The sequence below is a fragment of the Mustela erminea genome, chromosome 8, assembly GCF_009829155.1.
Source record: "Mustela erminea isolate mMusErm1 chromosome 8, mMusErm1.Pri, whole genome shotgun sequence".
Taxonomy (NCBI): Eukaryota; Metazoa; Chordata; class Mammalia; order Carnivora; family Mustelidae; genus Mustela; species Mustela erminea.
The window spans coordinates 71747864-71772833 of record NC_045621.1 but is presented as its reverse complement, the minus strand read 5'-3'; the positions used below and the strand labels follow the sequence as shown (position 1 = coordinate 71772833).

The following is a 24970-nucleotide window of genomic DNA, read 5'->3' as shown; positions in this document are numbered from 1 at the left end:
GGCTTTTATCATGCTTGTACAAGATCCAGTTTTCTGAAGACTCCGTAAATCCATAAATACCCTTTGACATGATGGGCCATTATGACTCTTAAAGACTCATTGCCGTCTGTTGGCTCAAACTCGTGGTTCATGTTGAAGCCTGGGAAGATTTATATGTCAACCATTCCAAATCATATCTCTACTTAAAACTCACTATCTTAAGAATGAACTGTAAACTATTTTTACCTGCTGGTATGAAGCATTATTCCCAGCCAAAAGAGTGTTAGAGACATTTCAACTCTCGAGGCTCACATCTGTACACACCTGCAACCAAATATCTTTCCCTTTTCTTCTCCTTGGGGGATGGAAGTCAGCTTGGTAGATAAGTCTCAGAGTCTCAGACCTACCACTTAACTCCAGCTTGACCTGAGCCACATAAATCACTTAATCTTTTAGAGAGATGAGTGTTGGAATGAAGAGTTGAATTTCTTACCAAAGGTCATTTATTAAGTTTCTGCTCATGACCAGAAGGAGAAGCAGGGCAGTGCCGCCTCATTAAAAGATTCAGAAGAAACCTTCAAGAAGCCGGGAGTAGTAAGCAATGTCATGCGGGAGTGAAGATTAAAGAGAATGAGAACTCTGAAAAGAATCTTGGGTTCCAACCTCTCCCTCACTCCTCCAACCCAACAAGGCATTTGGTCTTGTTCCTTTTACCTCCATGGTCTCTCTGGCCCAGCCCCCTCTCTCCATTCCTTCTGCGATAACCTTAGTTCAGGCCATCAGCACCTCTCCTTGGACTCTTGCTTTCTGTTTGTCCACACTGCAGAAGGCATTGCTTTGTAATGCGTGGAACTAATCATGCGGCAAATGGGATCTTCCACAACTGGAAGGGGCTACTGCTCTCCTAATTGCCCCACTTGCTACCATTCCCTGAGAACATCTTGGCTCATTCTTGTCCCTCTGCCTAGAATATTCTGTCACATCTCTGCTCCCACTATTTGAAATCCTAGTCTCCCATGAAGCCCCCCCGCCCAGTCCACCTAATGAAAATACATAGCTCCTGCCTCATTTGCCATGTCCTCAAAGCACTGTCTTTGTAAACTCAATATGATGTATTTGTAAACTCAAAATGATGTCTTGTCTTGTTCTGTGGATTCATCTGTGTACATCTGCTTTGCCCCATGATTATAAGCTCGGTGAAGGCAGAGTTCATATCACCCAATATCTAGCACAGGGCCCCATAGGTAGATACGCTCAGCAAACATGCACTGACTAAATCAGTCTATGCACACAGGTCAGTAGACTTGGCATTTGGTGTTTGAAATAGGAGAGTTAATGGAGTCATCGAAATAGAACTCAGAGTTGAGGACAGTAAGGTGAGAGGAAGGTTGGTTAGAAAACAGAAGTCTTTTGCAAGATATTATAAAAATATCATATGCATGTATAGGGTTTTTATTTATGGAGGTTGATCTCATATCCTACTGGCTTATGTCTTCCTATTTCTCTTCTGTCAATAGCCTAAAGAAATGCTCTTTCTTATCATTCTCCTATCCAGCACTGTAAAATCAACCATATACAGCAAGGTGCCTGCTGATCTCAAAGCCTTAGAAATCTCAGATTTGTTGAGGTAATAGGATTGGCATTGAAGTACTTCTGTAGTCCGGTTTCACTTCTGCTCCGCCCAAAATTCCTGCTGGTGCATTCTGACATACCAGCTGTTTTCTCAATCTTCTTTGTCTTCGGGTCATTTTGGAATTATCTCGAAGTCAATACAAGTCTTATTTCATTTTCATCTCATTTTTCCTCTTTCTTATTTTCCCTGCAAATTAACTTGCATTTTATTCTTCCCCCTTAAAAAAAATTGAATGCCAGCACCCGAAGCCATTTATATTCACTCAGACCCTTCTGAAGAGATCCTTTCTGTGTCTCAGTGTCACTGATTTCCTGTGAGCACAACACCTTTTCATCTGTACCCCTTCAGGCACATGTCAGGACACTGCAGAACCTCTGGTCTCTAAGGGTCTTCAGACAGCCTTGGTAACATCCTTGTGATGACAGCCTAGGGTTGTCCTTGCTTTGGTTTCCTTCCTAATAGCCAAACTTTACCCTCTTTTACTCATTTCCCCACTTTCCCTGTCTATAGCTGTGACTGACCTCTCCGTGTATCCATCAACTACTGGGTAAGTTGCCACACAGTTTTGTTACTTATTGTCACCGAGCCACCTTCTAAAATGGCGTCCGTGTGACTCCCCCATACTCACTATTCACCTCTGATTATCCCAAAGGATTTCTGTTCTTGAGCTGAGGCTCAATGATAGAGACTCCTGCAACATCGCGTGGAGAGCGGGACCAAGCCAATTCTGTTTCTAATTTGATCTGATTCTAGGACTTCCTGCCTCTCCTCCGCGCCCGCTGTGCCAGCCTCTGTGTCTTTTTCCTCCAGCCTTCTGATGTGCCAGCCCGCTGTGCCAGCCTCTGTGTCTTTTTCCTCCAGCCTTCTGATGTGCCAGCCCGCTGTGCCAGCCTCTGTGTCTTTTTCCTTCCAGCCTTCTGATGCTTTTCTGTCGTGACCTAGCACTACAGAGTTAACTTAACCTTGCCTACAGAGTTATTCTTGGGAAGAAGAGCTAAAAATTGTTGAGCTATTCCTGGGAGCCAGCCATTGTACTTTGCACGTTCTTTGGATTACTTCATTTGTTCTCACCACAGTCTCGTGATGAAAGTACTACTACTTCATGCCCACTTCATAGAGCAGAGAACTGAGGTTTAAAGGGTGGAAATAACTTGCTGGGGTTCCACAGCCAGAGAACAACAGCAGTGGGAGTTCCACCTGTCCACACGTGCGGTAGCCGGCAAGTTGGGGGGCCGTGCTCTGGGAACCGACTGCAGAGGCAGCGGGGTAGGACAGAGACGGTGACATCTTGCCTTCAGTCCACTACGTCCCAGACAGCCTCCCTGGCAGGGTGCCTAGTGACAGCTACCATAGAAACGACCTTTCTCCACACATGTTCAGGCTACTTCCATCTGGTTGGGAGACAGGGGTAGCTCCCTGCAACCTTGGCTAATTCTGGACAGAGCCCTTCTTTTTTGTTTTATTTGATTTTTTAAGACAGTGAAAGAATGAGGCTGAGCAGGGGTAGAGGGACAGAGGGAGAGGAAAAGAGAGAATCTCAAGCAGACCCCACACTTAGTGTGGAGCCCAAGGTGAGGCTCGATATCATGACCCTGAATTCAAGACCTGAGCAGAAATCAAGAGTCTGATACTTAACTGACTGAGACACCCAGGTGCCCCATGGACTGGTCCCTTCTTCAGCCAAGACTGACCTTGGAGCAGGTGACACAACAGGCATCTGGCAGCAAGCAGTCCCCATGGCCCAAGCCGCCCTTGGAGAAATAGCATTGAAAACATACACACGTCATAACAAGACACCCTGCCAGCACACACTTCCCTCCTAGCTTCCTAGAAACGTACAACCGTCCACGTCACCCTCCAGCCTTGCCTGCAGTTTAGTGGTGCTGCTTATCAAGATCTGATGAAAAATCTGCATACAGTCCAAATTGAATCCAGATACAAATGAGATTCCCCTCAAATTCTTCCCTGTCATCTTTCCCTACTTTTTTTTAGACTGTTTTTTTTTTTTAAAACACACTACTTTTATTTCCCCAAATGAAATCTTTGAAATCAACTGAAATATATGAGAGTGAAAATGACACGAAGTATTATTGCCATTATCTCCATCAGCTCTGCATAGGAAATCATGAGCCGCATACCAGATTGGTTTTAGTTCCAGCTCAGCTGTTAAACTTCAAAATTCAGGATCTTTTCTCTCTGTAAACCTGAGTTGCCACCACCAAGCCCGCCCAAACTATCAGAAAGGTACGTGAAGAGCAAAGGTGACAAGATTCTGATATTTTTTCAGGTCTCAATCTTGGATTTTTAAAACAACTTCCCTCTCGATGTTTTCAGAAATTCTTGACATTTATATAGAGCTTTATTTAGTTAGTTATTTTTTTAAGATTCCATCTATTTATTTGACACAGCGAGAGAGAGAACACAAGCAGGGGGAGTGAGACAGCGAGAAGCAGGCCTCTTGCTGAGCAGGGAGCCCGACTCGGGACTCCATCCCAGGACCCTGGGATCATGACCCCAGCCAAAGGCAGATGCGTAATGACTGAGCCACCCAGGCGCCCCTGTATAGAGCCCCCCCTCCCCCCCACCAACTTGGTATTATCAGCGGCTTGGTCGACCTTAATAGGATTTGGTACCTTAAATGCTATCACCTGGGGACTGAGCACCACTGCCCTTGTGTTTTCAAGGAATTATTCTCTCATGACCTCTCATCCGAAGCCCAGTTCTGAAGCACAGTGTCATGCGCTTAGAGGGCGACGGGGTAGAGGTAGTTAAGCTTTGATGGTGGAGGCAGAAGACATGACCAGGAAAGAGCACGTCTAGGCATTTGGGGTTGGCGTGGGGACCGAGTGGATGGAAGGACGCAGCCAGGATGAGGAAAGAAGGTGGACTGGAGCCGTGAGGTGGATCTCCCTGATGAGGCCCTCAGGATTAGCCTTTTCCCAGAGCTCTGGGTCCTTCCTCTCCTCACCTGGGCTGGGCCAACTGAGCTTCTCCTTTTGATTCTTTCTTGCCCTAGTAGTCATTCCTGGCTTCTCAATCCTGCTCTGGTTGTCCTGAGTCTCTCCTGCTCTCTCCCTTTCTGCCCAACTTTAGCTTTCCCCGTGCAAATGGGACCCGTTCGTAGGGGCTGCTGGTTCCAGGGTCCCGGGCATTACTGGCTTGATTGTATTCCTATTCTGTTAAGGAAGGAACAGAGGTTGTGTGTCTCTAGTGGGCCGAGCTTGGAATCTGACTCTTGGACTGTGAACTTGTGTGCATTTACTCTACATCTGAACGATGCAGTCAGGGGCCCGTGTCACCCAGTTGCCCTTTACCATTGACAGCCTGTGCTCTTGTGCTACAGGGGGCTTACATGCAAGCTAGCCCTGCGACCCTGATGGGGACACACGGCTGTGTGGAGCGAAGGGGAGGGAGAGGAAGGTAGGCTCTGTACAGGCAGCCACCTGGTCCCTCGTGGGCCCGCCCCGGGCTCAGAGGAATGGACAAATGAATGAACCAGGGAACGAGTGAGAATGGCTGAGTGGATGAAGGAGTGAGTGGTCGAAGAATGCTGTCTGGAAACAAAGGACTGGAAGGTGGAAGCAAAGGATCTTGTGTCTGAAAACCATGCCCCAGCTCCCTGCAGCTGCCGCTGCATCTCCAGGCCACCCCGGGGGAGGCCACACTGCGGATGGCAGCTCTTGACCCTCGGACATGGTGCAGAAGCTAGAGACCCCATAAACAGGCTGCACTGCTCTGTGGCTTAAGATAAATATTCATACTTAGTACTGGTTCTAGGGTATGAATTTTTAGACTATAATTCTTTAAAATTTATTATAGTTTTAAACTTAATTGGGTGAAAATATTTATTGGTGGGGGAGGGGATGCAATTACCCAATTATGAAAGCCAGAATGAATCCTAGGAGGGACACTAAAACTATCTTTAAGTACTGAGAGGATTTTATTACAGCAACTCTTAAAACAATAATGAATGTTACGTGCTCCTCAGTCTTTTTTTTTTTTTTTTAACAATAGAAAAGGAACACACAATATTCAAACAGAAAGCATTTTGCGTTTGTGGAGGAAGAAAGGAGAAGGGGCTCCATGCCAACAAATTCTCCTTGCAAACCCTCACCACCTCTGATCGCATTTTCTTTGAACATTAAGAAAAAGGGGGGGGGGCAGGGAGGGAAACTCTAGCGAGGTTACAGACAATGAAATGGAGATGTGGGAACTAGTATTAAAAATATGTTGGCATTTTCCCAAACAGGGAGTGCTGACAAGTATAATCCTATTACCAAAGTCACATCAGCGATGGGGTAAATGAAATCAAAACCTCATCTCGTCCCACCAGAGCGGCTATTTGTCCACAAAATTCTCATTGCGTGGTTTGTGTCTGTCCCCCTCCCCAAAATCGTACATAGTAGAAAACCGTGTTAAGGAGGCTTTTAAAACACATCATTGAGATTACAGCACCTTTTAAAATAAACAGCACTGAATACCAACACAGGTAAAATGTCATTGTGAGATGGGGACCGGATATTCAACGGTGTGCTTTATGGCTTTCCAGTGTGTGATAAAATCTGTTCACCAGATGTACTATTTGTCTCCTGTGTAGCATACTTGAGCATCCTGTAGGCCTGAGGCCCATTTATTTCATGTAATTGCCTTTCCTGTGCACACCTTAGGGCACCCTAATTCTCCATTTTATTTCAGGCACTGTACAGGGTACCATCTGCTAGTTGAAAACTCATCCCGTTTTATTGCACCACCACAGCGGCTGCATTCAGTGGTAGCACAGGCTCTCGGTGCAGACAGACTTCTTACTACCAGCTATTTATTTTTGCCCGAAATAAAGTAGACTTGAGCTATCAACATGCAGGATTCACACGTAGATCATCGCTGGTCCATACGAGCTTGACAGAGGTTCCTGGGCAACCTGCAGACTCGAGGCTGTTTCGAAATTGCTGGGCGCACAGCTGTTAACTTGTAGAACTGGGATTCTAAATTCTTCGCCTACTTCTGCACGTAATGATATCTTTTTAGTATCTCATTTGTATTATTTCAGTTCAGATGAGCACCAAAATAAATGTATTCCATCACATCTGGAAAAGTACCGCAGAGAAATCGCTTCATACACAAAGCTGCACACCTCATTACGAGGTTCGTCACTCATTTCAAACCCAGCCTTACCTCTGTCCCTCATCAACAGCGGCTTTTGTTTCACTGTTGTTTTCATTACATTGTTAAGTCATTTTTCCAGGGAGTTTGCAAGATCTTGAAAAGGCAAGTTTGGAAATAATATACTCGGCAGAAGGAAAATAAATCTCAGAACCTCGCAGCTTCTCTGCAGCAGGTTCCCGATGAGAGCGCCTTCTCTCAACTTGTGCCCAAATTAGATGGGAAGTGACTCTGCTCTGTAGGGGGATTCATGTGTTCCCCCCGCCCCTGCTGCTGCGCCCACACTGCACGAAGCCACTTTAACAAAGGGTCCCTGGTATGCAAATAACACACCCCAGCTGCACGTTTCTAAATGAGTCATTGTTCACCTGCTGGGTTCTGCCTCACCAGATCCCTCTTGCTGCATGTGTTCTGCATTCCCCATCCCTTCTGCCTTCCCTCCCGGTCTACCAAAGGTCTGTGGCTTCTGGAATGGCATGGAGAAGACTGCAACGGGAGGGGGCCGGAAGGGGCGGTGGGACGAGGTGGGTGATGAGTTGGCTTACCAGCCACTGCCGCCTCCTGACATGTGTTATCTCGGCGTTGCCCGGGGAGATTACCAGTCTTTGGCCTGAGATACGGAAAGACTTCCAGGGTACAGGCTGCTACCTGGCACCAGTGACCTGTGTAAACAAACAAACCAATTAGGAGATGGTGCCATGCCTATGGGCGCCTCAGCCCTTCCTCCTGGTGTTGGTTGACAACAGCTCCGCCACGGTTGGGACTGGACAAATACCGATGGGGGTGGATTGGCTGCCTGGAGACCCATGTGCGGCAGATTCTTTACATGTTTTGCATTCGTGGCAATGACAGATGTAGCTAAATGCACCTGGTTGTAGCTGTCTGCTGTGATCTAAAGCCTGCTTGAATGAAAAGAATAACTCCCTCTGTTATTTATTGTTGGAAGCAGAGTTTACTTTGCTGTCTTTAGCCTCCGAAGAAATCAGAAATGCCAGTGTGAGAGCAAAGTGATGAGTTCTAGGCAACAGAGCAAAGAGTCGTTGGTTGGTGTCTTATAAATCAGTAAAAGAGGACCAGTGACCAAATAGATTCATATTTATTTTCCTGGAGTTTCCCCCTTCTTTGACTCTCAGGCAATCTCCTTCTATAAAAATGTTAATGCTGGTCTGAATATGAAGGGTAATTTTTTTCCCCCACAGCTCTGTCAAACATATCTTCCCAATAATTAAATGTGCATCCTTGGGCTCTAAGAGCAGTCTTGTTGAACAAAGCAACCGCAAATCCAACTAACCTTTGAAGAATGAGGGTGTCAAAGTATAAGCAGATGTTTTAATTTGCACAATGCTGGGATTTTTTGGATGCCAAATGTTCCTAAAATAGTTATTGTATCTAGACAGAAGAAGAAAGATACACTCGGAAATAACCTGCAAGCCTCTTTGTCACAGCGACAGTTTCTTGTTTAGCAGAAGTGATTTTGGAAGCGTTGTTAGGAAAGCTATATGTTAATCAGCATCTAACGAGAGAGTATCGTAACTCTGGGATTATTATACACGAGGAGGGTAAAAGAGGAGAGCGTGGCAACATTTTCAAGTACACGACCCCACGCACTAAGTTCAATGCAGGGTAAGATAAAAACATTCATGCTATCCCTTGCATTTGCATTAAAAGTTTCTCAAGTGATTTAGGGGATGTGTGTGTGTGTCTGTGTGTGTGTGTGTGTCTGTGTGTGTGTTTTGTTTTTTGGTTTTTTTTTTTTTTTAAAGGAGGATACATACTTTAGCCGTGAAATTAGAGCATCGTGTTGTCTAACCAGCTGAACTTTCAGCTGGGGTAATGTTAGCACACGTTTTTCACAAGTGGATGTATGTGAGAAAGATTTATATTAGACATAAGGAAAAATGTCCTGACTTTCAGAAGAGTTGTGAGAAGTCCAAATAGTTTACCCAAAAAGGCTGTGGAATTTACCTCCTGGAGACTTTTCACAGCAGACAGAAGACCCATATGTTTGAGTTTATTTAGGAGTAGTTTGAAATGAATAAGAGTTTCCCAGTCTTCCTCATTCTGTCACATGCCTGGGAAACAAGCTGGTAGACCAGCTGCCCTCCACATAGCCAGGCCTCTGTCCTGCCCACCTCTGACTCCATCTTCTCTCAAGTCCCAGTCCCCACCTCCCAGAAACCGCTGACTGAAAAGATTAAGCCAAGACGCACTCCTGCCTTGCTGGTGAGAGGCTGGGGTAGGGGAGAGTGTAAATTGGGCCACTTCCTATGGTGGACAATGTTTCAAAATCTACCAAAATTAAAAGGATGCATTCCCAGTGTCCCTGTGATTACATTTCTGGGACTTGATCTTACACATCTATTTACACGTTTCGAAATGAAGTATGAATTACTGACTTATTGTAGCAATGTTTGTAATAGCAAATAATTGGAAACAACTTAAATATCCATCAAAAGAAGACTGATTAAATGAGTTAAGGCACATAGCTATTACAAGAAAGAGGCAGCTCTATATGTCCCTGTAAAAAGGGATTTCTAAGATACTAAAGAATGACAAAAAAAGGTGCAGAAGATCATGTATAATACGCTACTGCTTGTTTTAACAGGTAGAAATTATGCTTCCCATTGCATAAAAAGTAACCGGTGAATGATTAGACCTTTTGAATTTGCATGTAATACCGATTAAAATTAAATAGTGTAAGTGACTAGGGAAATAAGAAAACTTTTTTTGTCCAGACCACAATCCCCCAAATAAAGTAGGGGATTGATTCAGTCTTATGTCCAGTTCTCTCTTGGTCCTTGTCAAGGAGCCACTAGTCTAGGTTGGCCAACCTGTGGTGGGGCTGGGCCGGTTTGACACCGGTTTCCTCTTCTCCTTCCTCTAGCTGTAAATTGAGAGAGAGAGAGAGAGGGGAAGAAGGAGATACAGCCTGGTGAAGGAGTATTGGAGAACGCATCCTTGTTTCCCAGTTTGGTCATGACATAAATGTGAATTGTGTGGAACTGCCTGGGGTTGCACAGAGAATGAACTTTTGCTGAGGATTACGTGAAACAGTAAGAGGGGCTAGCGGCCAAAAGATGACCAAGCTCCACAGAGGAAAGGCAAGGCCATTCCCTGGCCCCACTGCGCACAAGGTGAGTGTTTAGCCAACCATTAGGGAGGGTTCCCCTCACTATAGCCTAGGTGATGAGGCAACTCAGTGACATTAATCTAGGAAAGTCTCATCTAGAACTCTCTGGAAATCATTTAAAAGCACAGTTGTGGAATCACTTAAAGTATCAAACATCTGTATTTAATACTGTTGTTGGAGGTAGCAGTTGAGACACGGGACCTAACAGACGTGGGTCTCCCTCTGAGAGACCCTGGCAAGTGCCTACACTCTCTAGACTGTCTCATGATGAGGAATGTGTGTCTATGTCATTGAATTATTATGAGGTTTTGTTTTAATTTAATCAAGACTCTATCACACTACCGAACACAGAGATGGCCTCCAAGAAACAGTGGCCAGTGGCATTCTCTGCTAAAATATTTGCCATCCCAGACATTTGGATTCTATTCCAGAAGGCTCTTCACTGACTAGGAAGGAGGGACCTTTCTTCCCATTACTGATACAAGGCAGGTAAATTAGAGATATTTTTCAACTTAATTTACAAAGTCAAGACATCAGCTCACAAAAGGCCAGAATCACCACGAAGGCAAATGTTTAGCCGTTAGATATTATATTCCCCTAACTAAAAATACCCTACTTAAAAAGAGAGGAGAGTTCAGTTCCAGGCTCCTACTCCTGAGATTTTTATTTAAAGAAGACCCTATCTTTACTCGCAGCTGAGAGGCTGAAGATTAAAAATTAGCCACTGTATAGTAGCTGAGCAGTAACAATTTTTCATAAAGGTTTTTACTACACATTTGGGATTATAATTTCAATATTATGCAAATGCATTTTATGGATCTGTAATACAGAATGTGTACCGGCATTAATGTGCATTAGCAGGCGAGCACAAAAAGGCTCCAAATGAGCCATTTTGGTGTCTGCTTTCAACATGTATTATGAATAATAAGTAAAATGTTCTGGTTTAGAACAAATAATATAAAATCTGAATTCCTCTTGGTGTACATTAGTGAGGCAGCCCTATGCAACTCCCAAGGAATTCTTCCATTGAACACAATTAAAAACTGGCTTTTAATCGATATATTTCTGCTTATGGCTTCTCTTCTTGAATGGGATGAGAGTAAAATAAATCCTTTTAATATGAAAAGGGGGTAGTTTCCTTCTGTTGATCAAAATCAGGCATTGACCACGTGAGTGAGTTAGAAAGGGCATGATCCCTTATATGGCAAGATGGTGGCCCAGGTTCCTTCTATTTTTAGAGGATCTGAGTATTAAAAATTGAAGAGGAATCTAAGCAGGGTTATAGAACATTATTTTCAATTAATGAAATTAACAAATTTAATGCCTTTAACATGAGGTATTTCAGACAAGACAATTGTGTTTTCCAAAGATACTGAAGGGATGTGCAAATAAGATTTCTTCACAGTGTGCTCCAGTCTCCAGTATAAGGACCCAGCTTGAAATTTGTCTGATGTGGGTTTTTTTCCAACTCTGTCAGTGTGTCTTCTTGGTTAGATTGGAAAAAATGCTCAAAAATTCATCTGAGGCTCTTCCTGAATGCAGAGGCCTGAGCCAGACTACTCTCTCAAAGTCTAAAAAAAGTCTTTCCTTTTTTTAATTTTAATTTTCTTAAAAGATTTTATTTATTTGAGAGAGAGAGAGCATGACGGGGGAGAGGTCAGAGGGAGAAGAAAACTCCCTGCCCAGCAGGGTGCCCGATGCTGGACTTGATCCCAGAACTTCAGGATCATGACCTGAGCCTAAGGCAGCAGTTCAACAGAGCCACCCAGGCACCCCCCCTTTTTTTTTAAATATTTCTACATTCTGATTTTGCTTGATAGCAAAGAAAGCTAGACCAAGGAATGTCACAAGTACTGAGACTTGTGGCTGATTATTTATAAGTAATGTGAAATTTCTCCTCTCGTTGGTATAGTTAGGACCTTGGGATCTGTCATCTTATTATTTTTTTTTTTTTTTTGTCATCTTATTTCTTGCATGTGTGTTTAATGCCCCATTTTTTTGCAGTTCCAGAGGAGGGCATGGTCGCACTCACCGGTGATTATGGGCTGGACATTCAATTGAGTCAATAAAAAAAAAATCTTCCCTCTCAAACAGGTGTCCTTAATGTATTTTAGAATGCTTCATGTTCCATGATTTATCTTCCAAGTGATAACAAAAATATCCTTCTTTTTGGAGTTCTTACTGGGTTAAGTGTTTTGTATGCGTTATCTTAATTGACCCACAAAGCAATCTCCCGAAGTAGGGTTTGTAATCCCCATGACATGGCTGAAGAATCTGAAAGGCTAAGTAATTTGTATGAAATCCCACAGCTGTCCAAGTCTGTCTAATTTTACGATTCAAATTCTTAACTGTGACATACCCTGGGGTCCATTATGAATATGGTGGGCAGTAGTCTTGGCTTCATTTATCATGTAAGTTACAGCAATGCCGTTTGGTCCCTCACTCTGACACAGCCAGTGCCATTAATACTGACGTCTGAACCAATTTCAACCAGTGATTACATCACTATTGTCTACACTGCTGCAGTTGGTTACTGCTTTCCATTTTCCCCAGACCTTTTTCCATTCTAGACGGAGGTCCATGGAAGAAAAGATGGATAGAGCCAACGGTCTATACAAAAACACAATAACTATGTGCTGGACAAATAAATCAGATTTTTTTGAGTTCTCCAATTCAAATTCAACTGAAAAGTCTCTAAGTACCTGCAAAGCATAAGCTGTGGTTTCTGTCCTTGAGTTCTTACCATTTCAAAAAGACCCGAATTGAAGCCTACTAGTACTGAGGCCTTCCCAAGTATTAATTCCCATTACATTGACAGTAATGGGTATATTGTGTCCTCATTTGGAAATAAGCTTTGGCCACATTCAGCTAAGGCTTCTACTCTATGAGGCCTTCCCAACAGGTGCCATAGAAGATGCTGAAGAGTAAGAGCTAAGGTGTAGCTCTTTTGAAGTGACAGTCCCAGCACCATTGCTGAGTCGTCTCTGTGCCTTTGAGCCTTGGCACAATCTCCCTCGATCCTCACAGCATTAAAGTAAATAGTACTGTCTTCATTTTTACCAGTGAGGACAACTTCACTTTACGGATCAACCCATGGGTATTAAACGGGGGTTTCATTTATTCCACATACATGGACCGAGGGTTTAGTCTGTGGCCCAGTCCAGCAAAGAAGACAAGGCATGTCCTCCAGGAGCTTCCGGTCCTGGATGCTGCTTAAGGAACCACGGCTCCCAACTGGGTGTGGAGGCGCTGTGAGTGGGGCAGCCGACCCACTCAGGGCTCAGCAGAGCCTTCCCAGGGATGTTGCCTGAACCCACCTTGGGAGCATCAGTGCCAGCTGAGCAGAGTGAAGAGGGCACACAAAGCAGAGGAATAGGGATGTGCAAAGGTGAGAGAGATAAGCACGCGGTCTGTTCCAAGGACTACAAGTCCCCTGGAGCGTCTGGTTCATGGACAGGGTGAAAGGCTGAGAGAAAGAGCGGGACAGAAGGGAATCGGGGGTGAGGTTCAGAGGCCCTGAGTGCCCCTAGCCCAAACGTTCGTGCTTTATCTTGACCGTTTAGGGAATGAGCTTCAGCAGCAGAGAAGCAGGGCAAGCACATGGTTTAGAAGGATGTGGAGAACAGTCTGGAGGAGTGAGTCTGGCAGCAGGGGCAGGAGGGGAAACTAAGTCAGCGGGCCTGCCAGAGAAGAGAAGGCCATTTTGTGATTGATCGGGAAGGACACACAAATATTTTATTAGGATTCTTAGAGCAACCCCCGCCCCCCAATCCGTGTTCTCTCATCGTGAATTTGTGAGAGCCACCCGGACTGAAGGATTAAAGGCATCTTCACTTCGAATGTCCTTGTGTTCAGATATCCCAGCTCACTTCTCGGAGATTTAATTAGAGCTGCCTTGAGGCACTTTTTATCTTAACAGTCTCTCTGCGGGCCGAAGTAACAGAATAACAGGAATCAATATAAAACAACCTAAGAGGAATACTGCAGAAAGAAAGAAATATGATTTTTGCTGATACACATTTTTTATTTTGAAAAATCATGACGATCTCCATTAGGAAATCATTCTTCCCTGGCATTGTGTTTGTTGCGTGCTCAACAAATAGAAGGTAAATATGCTAAAATGGGTGTCTTTTTCATGGAAACCACATAACCGTAAAGATCTTTGTTTCCACCCAACTGCTGAAAACATTTGTGTAGGCAATTTCAGTAAACATTTGGAGAATTGGAAGTACTCTTTCCTACACATATGGTTCTTTATGAAGAGGTAATTTTTATCTATGTTCTACTCAATTGAATATTTATAAGTCTGTTTGGCCTCCAAGGTACCTGGTCTCCCCCCTTCCCCCGCCCCCAAAATACAACTGACCTGTAAAGCTAAAGTGAGATTTATCAGTTACCCTTTAAAAACTCAGCGAGTTATTCTCGTTTTCTCCCTACAAATTTATTCCCAGTACAATCCTAAATTTGTCTAATTTGCTGCGTTATCACAATTAGTCAATTCTCCCTTAGTTACACAAATAATAGCCTTCTAAGTTTGAGGCTGTAAATCATTCATCCATTAAAAATGCCATTTCCTCGTACCGCACAATTCGATTCATTTAGAAGAGAAAAACCATGGCACGGAACAGAATTATGCAATGTCATGGACACATTAACATTTGGATCAAAATTTTACATTGTGTCAGCCAGTAAACAGTATAAATGGTTCCGATTTGCAATAAATAATTGTCTATTAATACCCTGGCATGCTGTAGCAAATTACAGTCTCACTCCAGTGAGCACAGCTGTAGGTAGGCGCCAGGGCCGAGGGAGACAAGTGCCACAATTGGTTTGAGTGGAAAAGCCCGTCCTGCAGGGAGGCAGAGCAGCTCCCTTGGCCGGCGATGGGAAACACGGCTGTGGATTAAATGCCTGCGTTTGTAAATGCGGGAGGAGGACCCAGTGGGCCCTTATTGCAGCTGGGACAGGAGATGCCAGAACACAGCCCTTAGCTATAAAACCTGTAGGAAGCATACATACCGAACCCACTAAGGGCAACTTTCCCATTGGCTGAATGTGAGAGGGATGGTGGCATATTTTATTAACCAGAAAACCGCTCCCTTGTATAGGACCAACCTCGGCAGGGAAATTGGCTCATGGTTGTAGCAGCCACAACACAATCAGGTGTTGATTATGGAGCCACTGAGGGACTGCCAGGAAGTCAGACTCTGCCCAGAGTCTGCCTTATTAGTGTAGGTAGCACTTGGACCCACCTTCCTTCTCTCCTTCCAGAATCTTCCTCAGTAGCTGATTGAAAACCCTAAAATTAATACCGTGTTTGCTGTTGGCTTAAGGCTTTTTAAAAATGCAAACAAGGGGTCTGGAAGAGCTGGTAAATAGATATATTAACATTCATTAGCATCTTAGCATGCTACAGGTTAAGAGTGTAGTCAAAATTAGGACACTGAATAGGATGAGGGGGAACTTAGGACAGGTAACCTTTAATAAGGGTGAGGGGAGAATGCAGTGTGGCCCAGAGGACAATATGGAGGCACTGGGCACTGCAAGGTGCAGGGGGCACTCAGGGAATTAGGAAATGAGTCTCAAGAGTGACTATCATTTGCCTAGTTTATTCGTGAGGGCAAGTGTTGCTATTATCACTCCCATTTCCCAGATGAGAAAACTGAGGCCCGGAGATGTTAAGCAACCCACTCATCAAGTTCTCCCAGCCAGTGACAATTTACACTGGTGAATCAGGTATCCCTAAAAGCTCATTTATCTTAGTTCATAATTTAGCCCAAGGTTCTCCAGGAATCATAAAGCTTACTTATGTTAAGGTTATCTGGTTCAGTCAATTGAAATTGTGAGCCTTAGCAAATACCAAAGTTTTATGGAATTCTCAACAATAAAGATTCTAGACTCAAAGCCTTACTTTATTCCTTTATTCCTCCTACCATATCACTTAGCTCATGAAGAAAAAATCAATTTGCCTCCAGATTTAGCATTCATTTACTATATACATTTAAAATACATATAAGTTAAGGCAGCCTTATAAATCATATTTTAACAAAAGTATTGATATCTGAAAAAGCTGGTTGTCTAGAGGAATATAATTTTTCTTGCTTGAATTGGATAATATTTTTATCAAAATTGTAAGAAAAATTTATTGAGCACCTTTTAAGTATAGGGCATTGCCCTGGATTTTAGATGATTGCTTAATTTTGCTTTTCATGTCTGCTGAAAGCCAAGTTTAATTTGGCGCTATTTCTCAAGAAGGGGAAGCAGCTGTGACTGATTTATTTAAATACTCCAGAACATTTGAAAATCGTTTTTCTAATTCACCAGAGAATTATTAAAGCCTTGTGGTTGTATATTCTCTTGAGCAGTATTAGTTTCTCCCTCATGTTTGGACAAATGCTGTGGTCTCATAACTGTGTATTTGCCAACAAGAGCTACTTTTTCTTGCACACTACTAGACTAATCCTCACAACAGTCATTTTTATGGCATCATTCTCCTACTCAAAACCTCTCAGTGGTTCTTCACTTTCTTACAGACAAACTCCCCAGCTTGCATGCAAGGCCTCCACCATCCAGGTACTGTCCACGACTGTCCACCACTCAGTGCACATTTCCCACTGGCTCCTTACTTTTTCCTCTGTGCCTGGCATTTTCTCTGACCCCGGTTGCTGCACCCTCCACCCTCCACACTTCCTGCCCCTCTGCCATCTCCTCAGCCTGCTTGTCTCTGTCATTCTCTCCGCAACTCCTCCCACACGCCACCTACCTCATCTGTGACAGACGTCTTTCTTAATCTTAGCTCCTTTCCTCTCTAGAATCCACAGTTTGACACTTGTCACAGAATGATAAAAAGTTAAAACTGGCAGAGAGTAGGGCCATTTGTTTTATATAGCTTCTCTCAGGCTTTATGTAGCGAAATTGTACTGGATTAAGTGTGACAAGACCTGAGGCTGCCATTTTGTCAAGAAGCAACCTTGGGCCAGCCACGTGAGCCCTTTGAGAGTCAGTTACCATATCTGAAAATAGAGCCTACCTGCTCCACAAATTGGATTTGAACATCAAATGTGATAATGTGTAAGGAAATGATTAATAAATTCTAAAGTACTAGTATTGTTCTTGTTTTTCGATGTCTCCATAGACAGTGCTGTCCTCCTGTCTTCTCCGCCCATCCACCCAGTGCTAAAGAACGCTGTATTGGGAACTTAGAAATGTTCCAATGATGATGTCCTACAATTCAAGGATATATCTCCCTGTATTTAGGAGAGACAGATCGTTTATTTTATTTACTTCCGATGGCTCTTTGAGTTGTGGACATTTCAGGCACCTACTTCTGCCATATTGCAATTGGCAAGATCTCTGGGATCCTCAGCTTCTACCCAAAGCATAGAGGCATGACCTAAATCTTTAGCTGTCTATCTCCCACAGGTAGTGGTCCACAAATCTTTGTGGGCAAAATGAATAAATATTTAGTCCTTATCTCTCAATGAGGGTGTGATAACTTTTCGTTACTGATGCTTACACTTCCAAATTGGTTCATTGATTTCAATCACAGTCCTCAAATATACCTTTCTTTAGTGCTACTTGCTCCACACATCTAAGTACTCGCGTAGGTACGGAAGCCTCAGACTGTTAATATTTTTCAAATTTACTTGCCGCATGTATGTGTTAGACAAACTTAACAAGATGATCTGCCTGATAAAAAGGCCCACTGGTCCTCAAAATGTCCTCATCTTTTAGTGTTGAAACAACAATAATGATTTGCTTCATTTGTGCACTACACACCAATGACATGAGCTAATTGCATACCTACTATGAAATAATGTCTGTTATTACATGGGTAACTACACATGAACTCCATTGGAAACACCGGTAATTACACAGTATGTTACGTTCCCGCACCTGTGTTATCTTCTGATCGCCATATCATTAATTCAAGCGACCTCTATAAATCTGTTTCCCACCATCATTTTCTCATTCTGGGCCCCTTTATAGCCCTTTCTAGATTGTTAGGAAAACAATCAATTAATCAATTAAGCTACACAGTTAAAACTATTTATAAAAAAGATGATCCAAAGTACAGTTTTGTTTTTCTTCACTTCCGCTCTGTGCGACACACACAAACAACTCTAGAGCTATATTCGATTTCCTTTTGTATGAAAATCAAACCATTTTCCCTTTGGAGAGAGTTGCAGTACGTTTTGATTAAAAAAAAAAAAAAATTCTGAAGACCTCTCTGGTTCGCAAACAGAATCACTGCTTCAAAGGATCTAAGTTCACCCTGGAAAACGCCAGCCAGGTTTTCACAACGGGAACACAGTTAACAAAGGAAGGTTCCCTTTTGCGGCTAAACCCTGAGCTGACTCCCCTTCCAGTTTGCATCTGGTTGCACCAAACCTGGTTCCTCTGCCCTCCGCCTGGTCCTGACCATCCCCTGTCCCTGCAAGGCCCCCTTCAACTGCAGAGCAACTGAGGCCCAGGGGATTCAATCCCCAAGCCATCTTCTTAGTTAACGGCAGGGCTACAAAACAGAAAATAACAGCAGGAACCTGAAGCCAGTGCTTTTATTGGACTAACTAACGATATAAATAAAATGGTCCCTGATTGAGCTTCAGAGCATCACTGTCTCTTTATCAGGCCATAGAAAACAGATCCAGGAGGGCGATAAATACGGCACATAACAGAGTGGAATTAAATGATTAGGCCTGAATTAACACCCTGTTTCTGAGCCTCACTTAGTGTTCCATGGCCCCAATGAAACACTGCAATTCACAGACGCTCAAGGCCCATTTAATTTTTATTTCGAGCTAGTTCAGAAGCAGGGATTACCTGTAACTCCCCCCTGTTCCACTGTATAACTCTTGAAGGCACAGCGCTGATCCTGTCTAGATAGCTGTGAGGGAAATAGACTGTGCTGTAGGAACCACAGACTAGAATCTTGCCTCCAGGAAGCCATGTTAATTAAAAGGGGCCAAATCCCTGTCTCTGTGAAAGGGACAGGGCTGTCTTTGATGGGAAAATAATGAATTAATTAAGTTGACTTGATTACCTTCCGGGTATTAGCCACAGAATTCAGCAATTGTTAGTCCAATTTTTTTTTTTTAACCTTTTGAACTGTGACTTTGGCATGACATAGGTCCTCAGTCCTACTTGCAAAATGGAATCCAATATCACCTTAGAGGGTAGTGCATGGTGGTTCCTTTTCCTACTGTGCCCCAGGCTGTGTGATTAGCTGAGTGAGTTCAGGTTAAACCTTGCCTGAGGGAGATTCATTCCATTCTACGCATTTCCATTTCCATAGTGGTTGTCCAGCAAGAAATCTAAGGATGACATTAGAAGACATGGCTATGCCAGTGGAGCACTCGGAAGTTTCAGATGAAATATGCAGCAAAAACTCACTTTGTGTGTCTGTGACCTGAACTTATGTTTGAGATCAATAATGAGTTAATGTATTTGGAAGGCAAGATCCTTGAGTGTTGAGAGGTGAGGAAGCTTGCAGTTTTGAGCTATTCCTAAGTATGACTCCTTATGCTGGGCTTTTTTCTCATTGGATCATCACAACATCCTACAGAGTGGGTACTATCCTTCCCATTTTCCAAATAAGGAAACTGAAGCGCAAAGAGTAATGATAGAAATAAAATTTATTTCATAAATAAAATACCTGCCCCAATTCACAAGAAGGTGATTAGGCTGAGATTAAGATCGGTTTCTACCTGATTCCCCAAGATAGACCTTTCTGTCAATACTGTGGTACTGCCTGCTTCAGATTCCCAGGCCAATAGGAGCTTTCACATAGAAACTTCTCCAATAACCAAAGAAGCCCAACATTATGTATAAAAGGAATAAGACTGATTCAGTATAGTGTTCAAAGGGTAGAAAAAGAACCAAAGGATACTGGGCCGTGTGTGAGAACACCTTTTATAAAGTCCTAGGAGATACAGACATTCAACCAGTTGATGAGCTCTCCTGTAGATGAATCTGCCTATCCAAGAGTGCTTCAGAGCACATGAGTCCTGACTAAAATACAGCAGGAAGATTCTTCCACATTCTCAAGAATATGAGGTCTGACCATACCCAAGTTTTCCCTAACCATCAGCTCAATACAGCATGAAGTTGTGTACAAGACAATTAGAAAGGGACACCTCTTAAATCAAGACTTCTCCCCTTTAATACTTTCTGACAACAAAATTACATAATCCTAACTCAAATTTATGCTTGAGTGCCTTTGATGAAATGCACACTAACATGTATGTAATTCTCTCTTAAAGCAATCTTATTTAACAGGCCTGGCCACTGAGGACTAAAATAAAACCATTTTTTTAAGGATGATCACTAGTAAGTTTACTGGTGATAGATTTACTGCAGCTTAAGAGTGATGAGTTGTGTCTATCCGTTGAATTATGTCTGGGCACTCAATAGGTAGGAAAGTGTCTAATTTCACCTTCTATACAATATCCTTGTAATTTTTAGTACCCAATAAATTAATTAAAATGCTTTTGACACTCAATTAATGTTACATGGTAATAATTACATCTATTCGTTTGCAAGTGATAAATTCCCTGAAACTTTATGTTTTGAGAAAAGATCTTTGTTTACCAGAAAGAGATACTAATATGATTTCAGTAAGTTGAAATTGAATTACTTAGTTTTCATTCCTTGGCCAGTAGTTCTTAAGCAAAGGTCTAGGTTGTAACTGCTCACATGTGAGTCTCCGCTTTTGTGACTGTTCTTGGCTATGGTTTTTAAGAGTAACAACAAGGCCCTCGGTATCTTCTGCCCTAGACTTAAATATAATTCCAGGCTTCCTTTTGACCTGCACTTTTCAGTATTAATTCAAGTGAAGTGAAATCTATCTCAACTGTGTCAGCAATAAAAGATAGACTAAGTCTTTGAACTTGACTTCTGGTCTACTTGACTCCACAGCAAAATGTGGCTTCAACTATCTTGTTTGGTAGATAGGACCAACTTGAGAATTTTCTCTGCCAGTTTGCTTATTTAAGTGGTTGTGTTTGCACTTTGAAGATGTAACTTCAGTTTAAAAAATCTGCATAAAGATGGATAAAACTAGGGACAAAATAATGGACTTTACCAGAGTTTTCATTTTCAACTAGCTACAGCAACAGTGTGTATAACGTAATTGCAGAGAATGCTTCCTTTAAAATTATAAGTATTTGAATTTATGAGTGAAGGGGTCAGCCACGGTAGAGAGAATGGCATCGCCATTTTTAAGTTGACTTTTCTGTGACTTAGTGTCTTCAGCTAATGTGAACATTGTAACACCTTTTGGGATTGTTAAGGGAATCAAAAGTGTGACTTGTACTCTAAAAAAAACCATAAAGTGGTATGCAAGTATGAGGTATTACGCTTAATAATTCTCAGTAAAGACTGGCTGGGATTTTAAGTTTTTAATTCTTGCTGTGCCACTTTTTATTACCCATTGATTAAAACCCTGCCCCTCTGGCCTTATTTCAGACCTTGTAAACTTGGGTCTCCTCACAACATTTAATTACTCATTGCATAAAGTTTGGCTCTATGGTGCCAAACTACAAAGCCTCTTCTAGAATGATCCTGTCTGAGCACCGTGGTCTCTTCAACACCCTGCTCTTGGTCTAAACCCTTTCCTTTGAGTTTGACAGTATCTTTTTCTTTGGACCAGGAATTTGCAGTGGTGAAATTGTCTAGGGACTTGCTCTGTCAGATGCTCTGTTTTCTGATTTGACATTAAAAAAGCCATCCTCTGACGTGAACATGGAAACTCACACACCTCAGGTCAGTCTCAGCTCAGTGTCCCTCTTTATTACATGGGAATTTCATTGGTGTGATTTGAAACCCTTCTGTTTACCAGTGGCATTTATTTACCTGTGTATTTTCCAGCTCTGTCCTCTGGTATGTCTGTTCTGGAAGAGAAGGGGTAGGGTATTTCTCCTTTACCACGGTCTCCTGGGCTTACAATCCTTCCTGGAACGTAGGAGAAGCCCGACAAATTGTTGAATGACCAGAAGAATTGCTATAAATAGAGAAGGTCACATTTGCTATCACTAAAGCATTTAGGTCTAAATACCATTTTTTTCCTCCCCCAACAGAAAACTTAACACTTTTCTAATCTCTCACAATAAAAATTTCGCTAGCTAGTTTCTTAGCTATATTAATTCCTTACTCGCATCACTGTTTTTCTCAGGGCCCAAGCCTGGGCCAAACATGACTGAGGTCTTCAAAAGATACATTTTTAATATAATTTTAAAATATACTCACTGGGGGACGGTTCATAAGATTCAGCCTCAGCCACAATCTGGACTATGGGCTGCCAAGTGTTGCATAAATAAATCATCAAGTCATTTTGGCATCCTGTGGGCCAGAAGGAATATCTTCTTCAGCAAATTTAAAGAGACATGGTTCTGAAAGAAAGGGGAGCAAAGTGAGTGATTGAATACATACTCTCACATTATTCTTCTGGAGTTTGGACAAGTCCCTTGGAGTGGTGACTGTCCATTTTACCAAGGGCAGATTCTTTTTTCTTTTTTTTTTTTCCTCTTTAATTGGAACCTGCAGTGGAGTTGAAAGAATCCATTCCAATATCTACAACAAATAGCCCCCTATGTACTTGGCAACTATTGGTACACTTGGAAAAGGAAAATGCAACCCAGTAGTCAGCAGAGCAGGTTACAAGGACAGCTTGTGACCACGTAGAGGTGGCGCAGATGAAGTCAGAAGGAGGGCAAGCAAGAGAAACAAGGAGGACAGTGGAGGGTAGTCTCGTGCATGGAGTCGACAGCAGTGGCTCACATGGATGTGCAGACTAAGCTCAGCTGTGCATCCTCTCTCTCTCTCTGTCACACGCACGCGTGCACACACACACACACACACACACACACATACACTGTGACCAGCTGCTTCCCTGGTTGAGTTTCCTTGGCCAATCCAGTCCAGGTTGTTCGACTGCCCAGTGGCCTTCAGAAACTTGCCAGAATGAAGAACATTGAATAAAAACAATGTGATGTATCCATTTCCTGTGGATTCAGAAGTCAGGCCTGGAATCAGAATCTTTCCCCTGAACTAAAAAAAAAAAAAAAAAGGAAAGGAAAGGAAAAGCAGCTCTGAGGTTTGCAGAAAGTTCTTTTAGAAATAACACTGCTCGTCAAAAGATCTGCATAACAGTCAGGGCCAGTAGGGGAAAATTGCAGGGTCTTCTCGGAAGAGTTGATAAAAATATGATGCTGTTGATGTTAAGAACGTATAACCCAAGTCATCTGGAGGAATCCCTCAGGACCTGGTGTATGGTGTACCTTTGGGAGCACTCATTCAGACCCACAGATACCAGGCTAGGCCTCTTGAACACCCCCATATTTGAACACACACACACACAGCAATCCTTCTTTTGAGAAACATCCCTTTTTTCTTGCCTTGTCTTACATGCAACAATAACCAAAAATTAAAAATTGCATGCAGTTCCTTTTGTGCTTTGTATTTACTAGAATCCGGGCCAGTTTGGCGTTCATTCTTGGGAAGACATTTGCTATCTGACTGCTATCTGTATCTGTCTTAGCCGGTAGCTGATAGACCTTCCTTGGGTTATTAACCAGTTAGTTTCTCCCAGAAAAGAGGTCATTAGCTTCTAACATCACTCAGGTTGTCAGTACCTGCAGGTACCAGATCCTCTCATTCTGGTGTATCTTTAATCTCTAGATTTTTTAGCTTCAGCTGCCGTCTGGCTTCTACTTAATAACATATTTGTATCTGGCGGTGTTTTTTTTTTTTTTTTTTAAACAACTCAATAACCAATACAACAATGACAGAGCTGACAGATTATGCGTTCATGGATTTCCTTCCCACATCTAGACTCTGGAGCTGCCAAAAGCCAGAAAGGGGAAAATAGATTCCAGGCAGTTACAGGTTAAGAATCATTTGCATAAATTAGCAAGTTTTGCAAATGAATTCATCTAGTGAGAAGTAAGACACGGGACACTGCATTTTAATAATTGACATTCCACATGAAATGCAATGTTCTTGAGGAGGAAATTGAGCTCCAGGTTGCTATTAGAACCAGCGGAGCAGCACGAGTGGAAAGAAATGCCATCCCCCATTATGTGAGTTACCGCCCCTGCATAACAACGACCGTGTTCGGGTGGGCTTCTTTTAATAACGGCACTGGCGCGCGCTCCCCGAGAGGCAGAATCGTCGGCGTCTGCTCATCAGCAGTACTGAGCAGGAAATGAAAATAAAAGAGTTCTTCACAAGCAGCCAGTCATTCTTACAGTCTCTTTCTAAAGTCATCTTTCATTTTCTGTTTGATTTGGCAGCCGCTCTCCCCTCCCTCTTCCTTTCCGACTTTATGAAACACTTAGGAGATTATTTAAAATATGCAGAGTGTGAGGGGAAAATTTTTAATTATCCAGTTTGGAGATTGTCTTTCAGAATGCCGGTTGTTGCCTCCTGATTTGGTTAAGAACGTGCCACAGGGCAAACACCGGTGAGGGTGCCCGATCAATGCCTCGGCTGAGGGGGTGGCCCGTCCATCAAACTCAGGGTATCCAGAATGTGGACAGTACAAAACACTCACATATGCAGTCCCAGAGCTGGAAACAAGTCCACCCGTAACAGTGTTTCCTGGCATAATTTATAATTACCATAAAATGAGTTAAATCACTCACTCGATAGACTTTTTTCAAGTTCATGTAGAGTAAGTGTGTCATATCAATTAATTCTCAATGAACTGCAGCAGCCAATAAAATTTCTCCCAGACACTGGTAATAAGCCAAGATATTGATGGAAGGGGTATCATCATTAATACGAGTATAAGCCTCAAATCATGTACAGAGAACAGGCACATACAGTTCCTTCCGTGGAAGGGGGAACATGATTCTTGCTAGCTGTCTGTTGTTCTTTCCAATTTTTTAAGCTTTCTGTTTGTTCTGCTTTCACTTTTTACACTCATAGCCTTTTCATTTTGCCTACACAACTGAATTCCCCTAGTGTAGCTGGCTGTTTTTGCAGGTTGCCTAATCTGAAAACGAAAAAATGGAACAGATCCAGATAAAAGGGATGTATTATATTTCCCATATAATTGAGACATTTTC

The 24970-nt window shown here is 42.8% G+C and overlaps 1 long non-coding RNA gene across 1 annotated transcript in view; it reads right to left on the bottom strand.

Annotated features, from left to right (window-relative positions):
* Window positions 1-5544: 5544 nt before the first annotated feature.
* Window positions 5545-24970, bottom strand: part of LOC116597822 — a 34499-nt gene continuing 15073 nt past the window's right edge. Inside the window, exons 3-5 of the long non-coding RNA XR_004288796.1 lie at window positions 22149-22291; window positions 21756-21854; window positions 5545-7434 (exon numbers count right to left, since the gene is read on the bottom strand). This is a non-coding gene — a long non-coding RNA (uncharacterized LOC116597822). The remainder of the gene's footprint in view (window positions 7435-21755; window positions 21855-22148; window positions 22292-24970) is intronic.